Below are 10,863 nucleotides of genomic sequence, written 5' to 3' on the forward strand. Positions count from 1 at the left end.
TCGTGCTTCAGAAATGCGAGTTCTCCGTAATCCAAACGATGCCGTTGCAATATCTTGCGGCCATAAGCGATAATTTGCGTCCAGGATCAAAAGTCTGCGGTCAGTAATTTAAAAAATAAGCGTGTCTGTTTCACGCTTTCCAAATGATAAGGCCAGAAGGGAAAAAACCAGGGCCACCCACAAAAGTAACCGTGTTTATGATTCACGCATCTTCTTCTCACACGTAAACACACACAGGGCTCCAACGAAACTTACGAAGAACACCGAAATCGATTCTCGATCATCTGATCAGGTTGCGTAGTTCCTCTTCCAAAGTATGTATTTCCCTCATTCAGGTTCTTCAGTTGATAAAGATGATTTGGCATTTTACCTAAGAATTTTTTTTGTGTTTGAGATTGGAATTGTTCAGTGACTACTTGTATAGGATTGCATGTCTTCAATCCCTTGCAGCTTAGGGGTGTTAACGAGCCGAGCCTGAGCTTCGTAGTGTTTGAGCTCGGCTCGTTTACTTAAAGGAGCCTAACACTCAAGCTTGAGCTCCTCCGCTTGTTTATAAACGAGCTAAGCCCCTAACCGCCGAGCCTGCCTAATTTACTAAACAAGCCTCTTTAAACAAGCCAAGCCTATACAAACGAGCCAAGCTTTTGCGAGACGAGACGAGCTTTTGAGTGTCGAGCTCAACTCGTTTAGTAAACGAGCCCAAAACTCGAGCTCGAGCTGAGCTCGATTACTAAAAACCAAGCATTAACGAGCTGAGCCACGGGCAGGTTGGTTCGTTTGCATGTTGCTATAAATGGTGGAACTTCATTTACCTTTTAGGCTTTGTTTGCATACATGTGGATTTCAAATGAATGGATTTGCCATTATTATACGGTTAATGGATAGCTCAGATATGGATTGCTATGTGAGTTTAGGAGGTTAATCATGATTGAAGTAGAATCGAATGGTCCTTCGACCTTCGTTTGATTCCGACGGCCGGCGTGGCTAGTCTGCGCTCTTTGGACTTTTCAAACTTAGCGCAACTTGACTCTTATTTCTCCCTTCGCGGCGAAGTAGTACCGTAAGGGAAGAGTGAAAAGAATTCCCATCGGGGAGTGAAATAGAACATGAATCTTGACGATTGTAACAATACAGGAATCAATTAAATGTTTTAGCTTTGCTCTACTCTAGTTTCATATGCTCGTTGAAAGTTGAGCTTTGCACATTGCTTAATAGTGAGTGAGCCTGATTTGGAAGTGATGTAGGACAAAAGAATTTAGAAGTTCTCAATTATGAAAACATTATTTTAGTAGCAATTTGTTTTTGGGAATTTCTCTTTTTAATTCCGCTTGTTTTGACATGATTCTATTACTTTTTATGAACGCTGGAAATCCTATATGCGCTCAAGGAACTTCAATTTTCCAGCTTTTTAAGTTGTGCTTTTCAAATTTGCGTTGTTCTCCTTTACATGAGTTAACCCACCTCTGGATTCAGGCAGGACTCACTCTGCACCACTCCATCTTTTCATATCTAGGTGGTGATCGTGGGAGATTCAAACTTTTTTTCTCTTCCTGCCCTTTTCTCCGCACTCACCAAACGTCGAAAACATACATTTTTCCTTCCCCATTCCCTCCTCCATTCCTTCCTTCCGCCAAACGCAACGTAGGGTTAAACCGCATGACAGTTCATGTGCTATCTCGGCTTGTCTGGTCAAATTGTTGTGTGGTTGGGTGAAAGAAGGTAGGAATCCCTTGAACTAAGCCTGCAGACATGCCACTCAAGAACATTGACATAAAACATGAGGCAAGTGCAGAAGGCAGCAACTTCACCAATAACACAATAGTTATGGCGCCCATTTCTTCTCCAGGGCACCTAAAAGAATTACTATCTTTTTTCACTTGTAAATCATAATCTTAGGTAGAAAATTATAAGTTGATATCTCAATAGAAATTAACCTGGTACCTCAAAACACGGAAAAATTGTTGAGTGCATCAAAGACATGGTCACATGTTCTCCTACTTTCACCATGCATTCATGTAAGGCTCAAGACTTAATGTATGAATCTCACCTAAATATGTAATAGAGAGGGTTTTGGGCCGGGCACAATGTGATAGTGCAAGTCAAGCAAGGCTCCATTTCATGTTGTCCCTTCTTTCTCTCTTCTTAAATATATCAACAACTACTCCCTAGATCTTTATGGAGAAGATAATTCGTTTAGAACTAAAAATTTAACTGCTACTCCAAGATAATGTGATAGTTGAACACTATTTTTAATATAGATCTTGAAGAAATAGTTCAAAAGAAAATCAAATTAGGTGTATCGTCAAAATCTTAGAAAGGAAATCGATTTTTTTTTTTCAACACCAAGTTGCATGTGTTGGATTGTGCCCCCAGTGATACCAAATTCTGACTATGCCACTGCCCACGCTTGATTATGAGGTAGAGATAATCACCTTTTCCAACCCTTATGGCTCCTTCGGATGGTGAGAAATGGTAAGATAAAAAAGGGGAAGAGCCAACCAAAAAAATTAATTTTTGTACTTTTCTTTCCACTTTTCACCAAAATACTCCATCCAAAATGAGTGATTTGGCTAGAAACCATAACCCTCTCTTTTCATTTCTTATGATTATGAAATCCCTCCTTTCAAAGGGCCTATTAATGTTGAGAAGTGCTACAATACACACCCCTTATTTGGGTGTGTATCATATGCACCCTCTTTAATTACCATTAGATGCATGAAAAATGATCTGAACCCTTTAAAATGTTACGATAGGTTACTAACAAAAAATCTATTACCAGTGCTACAGGTAAACCCTGTGAATTAACCAAAATGGAAAGAAAATTCCACCCCTCACTTTCTTCCCAACCAGCGTATATCTTTCTTTTCCTTCGACGAAACCAGCCCAATTTTATTTTTGATAATTAATTTATGTTAAAAATAATAATTTTATTTTTTAAAAACTTTGAAGCTAAAATTATTTCAAGTGGAAATAATTTACTTCATTAAAATAGGTTCTCGATAATTACTAAAGGAAAAAGATACTACTCCCTCCGTCCCTTTTTAAGTGTCCTGCTTCGTAACTCCAACTTATTAAAAAGACATCATCATTATACCTTTCACATCAACTTTTTCCTCCACTTTCCCTACTTATCCATCATCATTACACTTTTACTCACTAACTTTTCAAAATAAAATCTACTTTTAGGGACAAAATAGACAATACACCAACTTTTACCCCACTAACTTTACAAAATGGACACTTATTAAGGGACAGCCCAAAATGGAATACTGGACACAAAAAAAGGGACGGAAGGAGTATCATTATCATAATGTAATAAAAAGTCAAGGCATTTTTTACAGAATTTTTAAAGTGTTTCATATTTGTAGTCTTTTTTTTTTTGAATTTTTTTGAAATATTATGATGTTTAATATTTTTCACAATATCTTTAATTGCATAGTGAATTTTCACATAAATAGTCCAACTAAAAAGAATAGCGAAGTCGATCATTTGTATTAATAAGTAGGAAACACTAACAAAAAAGTTAATGGGTGATCAAGAGAGTGATAGAGACGAGATAAATTTACCAATACATTTTAGGTTACGTGTAAAAGACAACAATATTTAGGACGTGCTATTTATTTTTTGGTCAATAGACGTACAACTAGTATTTTGTGAATTAGTGCAAGCATCCGAATTATAAATAACTAAAACTCATATTTGATAATGTAATCGATTACAAGTGTTATCAATACCAATCAATTACGTAATTGAAACCGCATAGAAATATAATCTATCATGTAATCAATTATTTGTGTTATTCAGAACAATTGATTTTAAATCTATTGCAATATTGTTTTTAACTTATTTCGCAATTGATTAGAGGATTTACGCCCATCAATTAGCAAATCGATTGAGTAATTGACTTCACATTGTTTCCCAATCATACTCAATTCAATTACAAAATTGATTATATTGTCTAATCGATTACATAATTGAACATAATAGAATTGATTACATATTCGATTATGATGTCTAATCGAATATGTAATCAATTGCAAAATCAATTACTACATATTTATTATAATATCTAATCAATTGAAAAATTAAATATAAAGTCTAATCGATTATGGAATTGAACATTCACGTAATAGATTACATATTTGATTAACTACCGTTCAAAAAAAATTGATTAAATAATCGATTGCACAATTGATTATAGAAAAGTTATGAAATGGACTAAAATGTTACGATTCCGTAGTGAAAATGTTACGAACTAAAAATGTTACGATTTTTTTTATAAAGTTATGAAACACACCAAAATGTTATGATTCTAAAAATGTTATGAATCTGTTGCTAAAAAGTTACGATTCATTCGTAAAAGTTACGATATGCACTAAAAGGTTATGATTTGTAAGAAAAATGTTATGAATCAAAAGTTACGAATTTTTGGTATAAAATTTATGATAGACCTAAAATGTTATGAATGACTGGTTCAGCAGGTAATTTTTTATGAGGTGGCACAATATGGACCACTCAATAGGTGCATATGATATGCACCTTAAAGGGTGTGTATTGTAGAGTTCTCCATTATTGTTTAAAGTAATGCTTGCCCACAACTTTAAAACACACACTCCATACACGAACGACAAGCACATGTCGGTTGTATTTCTGGCCATTTATCTATGCTTTTCAGTTATATTTTCACCATTTGCACATAAGATGTGTTAGCACGAGGCTTTTAAGCCAAACGACCAAGCAAAATTCGTGTCATGCCTTGATGTGTCCCACCATGCCTTGTCTAGTCCGGTGGCAAGCACGTATTGCGTCATGCCTTACTTAGCCTGGTGACAAGCACATGTCGCGTCATGCCTTACTTAGCCCGGTGACAATCACGTACATGTCCATTTTATACTTTGGGGGGCACAATTATGGGTAGAGAAAAACGCTTTTTCAATATCTATCTTCTTGGAGGACCACTGCTGACAACCTCCATTTTATGCTTTGGGGGCACAATTATGGGTAGAGAAAAACGCTTCTTCAATATCTATCTTCTTGGAGGACCACTGCTGACAGCCACAATTCATGTTGGTGGACCACAAAAATATAGCTTTGCAATAGCAACACATTTGATCAAACTGTTAGTGCAAAATCTGGAAGCTTCACCTATAACACAATAGTTATGGTGCCTATTTCTTCTCCAGGCTAGGGCACCTAAAAGAACTTGGGCCAATAGGAAAGTCCCTATACAATGGCAGTGCCAACGCTTATGAGGTAGAGATAATCACCTTTCTCAACCCTTACGGCTCCTTTGGACAGCCAACCATGCACGCGGAGCTTGCTTCAGACCATAGATAGCTTTGTGAAGACGACAAAGATGATTGGTACAAGTAGGGTCCACAAATCTTGGAGGTTAAATAATGTCTCGGGAAGGAAGCCATGCAAGAAGGCATTTTCGACGTCCAATTGTTGCAGCCTAGTGAACTGACAATAAGCACACAAGAAGACAAGGAAAACATATATTCTTGTATATTTTTTGCACCTTTTAATACACATTCACACACTTGATATGTTCAGCCCATTGGGCTAAATTTAGAATTTTCCTTGTCTTAAAACCAACCAAAAGAGATTGCTAAGCTAATAACAGTACGAATGGTAGTAGGCTTAACTATCGGACTAAAAGTCTCATCATGACCAAGCAGTGTTCTAAAATAACAAATTAATCGTTGGCGGGGTTTATCCGATTAGGTCCGACTAACGATTAATCGCCGATTACTAATTAATATGCACTGATTAATCCAATTAGACGCTCAAAGGTGGCCAACCGCCAGACTCACGCCTAGCGACTTTTTGAACATTGTAATCAAGGCCATGTTGCTGGTGAAATCCCCTAGCTACTAATCGAGCTTTGTGGAATTTAATAGACCCATCGGCAAACCGTTTAAAGTTTAAAAACCCACTTGCATGGCTTAAATATATGCAAATAATACAATCAGAATATTGACCAAATCTGCATAATAAATGGGCATATCATTGGGATGGTTTAACAAAGTATTTTTGAAATAAACAATTAAGATTGGATTGCATATGAGATTCATTTGTCAAACTGAAATTAAATTGAAAAGGAAAAACAAGATATTACCCCTTTGAAGATAACTATCAACTTGTGGACACAAGAATGCCTGAACAATTTGCAGATGAACAGGATGACATCCTTTGAAGTCTTACTTTATTCACTTGAATGGTGCCTTCGTTTATGGACTTCGATTGCTTTCTAGCCTCTAGTCTTTCTTTCCAACTATCTTTTCACTTCCATTGGTACTAACCAAACTTTTTAGTGGAAACTGCTTTGTGTACAATCTAATTCCGGGATTTGTTCTTTAGCAGGTTCTTTCTGCGGTGCATAGAAACTAGACCCTAGAAACCTTTTTCATCCTTAATGATAATCTTCTTTGCTAATTAATTCAAAATCCTTAAAAACGGGAACATCTCCAAGACATGTAACCATGCGTTGACAATTCTTGTTCTCAATCATACCAACTAGCTCAACTATCAATTGAATTTTTTCAGTGGGAAATATAAGTGTTACATCATTAAGTAGACACTCATAATTTCCGTCAAAAATCTACAATTCTTCCACAAATTGTTTCATCAATCCTCCATCCCCTCAAATTCCATCATTTATGTTATCAATGAGATTGATTAATTCACCAAATTAGATTTTCATTTGAACAACTCAATCTAAAATCTAGTTTGAGTTGAATTCCAATAGTTCCTATAGTAGTCATTGAAGTTGACTGGGACGAATGCCGAAGGCTAGTTCCAGTAGAGTGGAGGTGAGTGATGAACTTGTTGTGCCTTAAGTTTCTCGATTTAGTGAGCGAGTCAAGTTCACCAAATCGCTTTCATTCTTATTTGATTCTACAATCACTACAAGAAAAATTCAATTGGGTGACGAATGAAAATCGTCACAAATTGCATGTTTTTCGTCACAAATAATATAGGTGACGAAAAAAAATTTGTCGACTAAACGTTGTCGAGGATTCCTACCTGGTGACGAAATCTATTTTTCGTCACCTATAGTGCCTTTTGATGACGAAATATTTTGTCACCAAAAAGTGAATAATTGGTGACGAAATTTTTTTCCTAAAAATTCATCACCGATGGGTCACATTGGTGACGAAATTTTTTGTCACTAATATAAGAAATCGGCGACGAAATTTTTCGTTGCGAAAGATGTTTTCATATGGGAAAAGAAATCCATCTTTCTTGCTCCTGCTGGGTTTCGAACCCGAGTCTCTTGAGTTTTTCGCGCAAGCTCCAACCAACTGCACTACACACACTTTTCAGTAAATATTTGAAATATCTAATATATAACACATATGTTTAACATGAAAATATATTTCGAATGTAATTTTGGACCTTTAAACATTAAAATTAGCAATTTTGATAAACATGAAAGTTGTAGGCAATTGAGTTATTGTTCAAACCCAATTTGAATTATCTCAATCGGAGATTTTAGTAAAGAGTTATGTCCGAAATACATTTAGTGACAAAGCGCAATTCATAAATTTTGTCACGAAAGGTACCCATTTGAAAACGAAATATATTTTTTGTCGCTGAAAGCGTTAAAATGGTGACGAAATTATTTTTCGTCACCAAAGTTAAGCATTTGGTGATGAAAAAAATATTTCGTTACTAAATTGCTCACATTTGGCGACGAAATATATTTTTTGTCACCAAATGATTATCTTTGGGGACAAAAAATAATTTTGTCACCTTTTTAAGCTTTCGGCGACGAAAAATGTATTTTATCGCCAAATGGGTACCTTTAGTGACGAAAATATTTTTTTCGTCGCTAAACAGGCATAATTGGTGACAAAATTATTTCGTCACAAAAGTTATCAAAATAGTGACAAATTTATTTTTTCGTCGCCAAATATACTCATTTAGTGACAAAATTAAATTTCGTCGCCACTTTTTCGTCACTAATTTTTATTTTTCTTGTAGTGAATACAAGTCATTGATTGTGTCCTATTAGACGAGAGCTTTATCGATCGATTTCTTTATCAAAATAATCTGATGTCGCGCGGGAAAGGAGAGGGCAGTGGCAATGGGAGAAAGAATTGGTCTAGTGGCAGGAAGCAATCGACACCTGAGTTTCACTCAAACTCTTCTGAACAAGACTTGGGACGCATGAACTGGCTTTTGCGCTTCCTCGATTTCGGAGTCAAGCAAAAGAGAATGTTTCTGGATCTTTCTCTTCCTTCAACCGCCCGCCGGATAAATGGAACGTGGAATCACTAGAAATTGATTAGTGACGAGCAACTAACGGATAATGCATTCATTTGGCACCTTCAGGCATCAAACCCGAATCAGCTATAGGAACAAATATGTTGAGTGCGTCACCGGTCCGAGAACTGATGCGAGCACCCTAATTGATCGAGCAGTAACTCCACCTATGAGAAGAAGTCCAAACTAGGAGAAAGCGTTGTAGTGGAACAACTCTGGAAAGAGCGAAAAAAATAAGTATCTATTCTCAGTTTGAGTTGGAGCGAACCGCAAACATCCTGGCTTTCGGGAGGATGGGAATAGTCACATTCCTTGTTGGGTGGGAATAATAGCCAGAGAACAAAAAATGGGTGAGAGTGGTCCACTGACTCCTCATATCAATCACTAAACTGAGGTCGGCTAGATCACGAAGCCGCCCAGAATCGTCATATGAAATATATGTGATTGCTTCAACGGCTGCTTCCTCCTATGAATCGCTTGACTTCATGGTCGAGAAGAGCTTAGCTTTCCAGAATGTTATGATATGGCTTGGCGAGAATTGGCTGAAGCATCTAAAAAGGGAAGCATCCTAGGACTTTGAGAAGTAATCTCTTTCACAGCGTTGTGAAGTCCATCTAGAGGGAGAGGTGCCTCACAAGAGATCCTATCGCCGTCAGAGAGCTGGTTAGGGGTAACCTCAGTGCATTTACGAATTTCATTAGCAGCTTTAGCCTTCGCGTGGTAATGCCCTCTTTCTCGACCTCTTTAAAACCTCTTTCTCCAATCAAAATCAGACTTGCATACTCTGAGACCTGCTTACCTTTCTCCCCTCTCGGCAAACACTCCGGAATGAATGCCTTTTATACGACTAGCCGGGCGGGTGGAAGTCGAGTGAGGAAGAGGTTTTCCTTTCTTGTTCATTAAGAAGGATGCATTTTGAAAAAAGATTTATGGTAACCCCTTATCTTGCAAAGCTTGGAGTATACCTAATACAGCCTTGAGGGTTTTGATGTAGAATGTAGATGGCTCTTATTCTCAACCATTGTGTTTTCGTGGAGCATGGGGATGGCAGGGGTAGAGGTGACCAGAAGACGTTCGGTGTGTGACGAGGGGGCTGCGGGATTTGGGAATCGTACGTCGGGTGGTTGTCGGAGATGTTGGTTGTAGGATGTTTAAGACTTGTTAGGAGAAAGTGGTTTTGAAATAGGAGAGGTAAATGGAACACTAAAACTTTCATTAAGCACTCAAGATTTTTCTTGCACAAAATGGCTAGACATCATCCCTATTTATACTACTCAATGGATGTGACTAATATATATTTATTTTCTTACGACGATATTTTTGTAGTAATTCAACATGTGACTATCTAGACTCTTCCAAACTAATATCTATTTAGATAGTTTTAGAGTCTTCTACACAATCTTCTAGAGATTATTCTAGAGCACCGGGTTGCAACGAATCTGTTTTGAGGATAAAACGAAGCCCGGTTGATGATCTTCTGCCTGCTTATGCACAAATGAAGGACAGAATAATGGTATGTTGAATGGCCTGAATTCGGGTCTGTTTATGGACCTTGAAAGCACCCAATCGAATGGGTTATGTCCCTAGCTTGCACCCTTTAATCCGTGACAGATCGCGCCTATTAGAACCAGTGATGTAACCGCCCACACCCAATCGGTTCACCCAAATAGGTACATGGCTTGGCACACACGTGCACCGTCCGCTAACGTGTGTGGACAAAGTGCCACACAGTCCACTGGCATGCTCATGCACGTAGGCGTCTGAGGGGTGTTAGTATGTTAGTCCGCAGAAGATTTCAGAGGTTATTTATAGCCCTAGATTCCAAACGTCCATAACGGGGTTTGAACCCTAGCCTCCCCCATGGGGAGGACAGGAACCCATTGGTGCTAAGCCACTAAGCTACTAAAGTGAACTGTAGATGTGCTCCCATATATATGCCCCAAACTCTATATAGAAGCTTTCTAAGATACTAAGAAGGTTGTGATAATACACCCAAACGCAAACCCATTTTATTTTGACAAATCCCAACAATTCCCCATCATTTTCAGTGGAGGTGTCTCACGACTTGAACCATTCACCTGGTAAAAACACATCAAAGTTAGTGAGAAAGCATAGTAGACTTGGCTTTGAACTAGTGATCCTTAAATGACCAACCGGACACGTCTCACGCACGCAATCGAAATCACACCACAGATTCAAATTAACACAAATATCAGAAATGGAAAGGACTTTAGCCCTTTGTTACTCGTGGTGGATGTGAAACCTTCTGTCTTTGTCACAAGTATCTTGCAGTACCAATATGGTGCCAAAATTGGGTGAAAAATCCATTGGCCTCAATGAATCAGTGGACCTACCGATGTTCCTGATCGCTGGTTAAGAATAGCCGTATCAACAAATTCATTTAAAACCCAAAAATGGCTGGTGCTTTTCTAAAATCATAATGACATGGTAGTTTCTATACCTTCTGCTTCGGATTTCTTCTTTTCATAATCCGAAACTGATCCCACCAACCGCAACCTTATGCCGCGTGGTCGCACCATGAACCAGAGCCCCCTCTCAGCTACTTCTCACAAGCTTTTGCTTGCAGTAAGG

The sequence above is a fragment of the Rhododendron vialii genome, chromosome 1a, assembly GCF_030253575.1.
Source record: "Rhododendron vialii isolate Sample 1 chromosome 1a, ASM3025357v1".
NCBI lineage: Eukaryota > Viridiplantae > Streptophyta > Magnoliopsida > Ericales > Ericaceae > Rhododendron > Rhododendron vialii.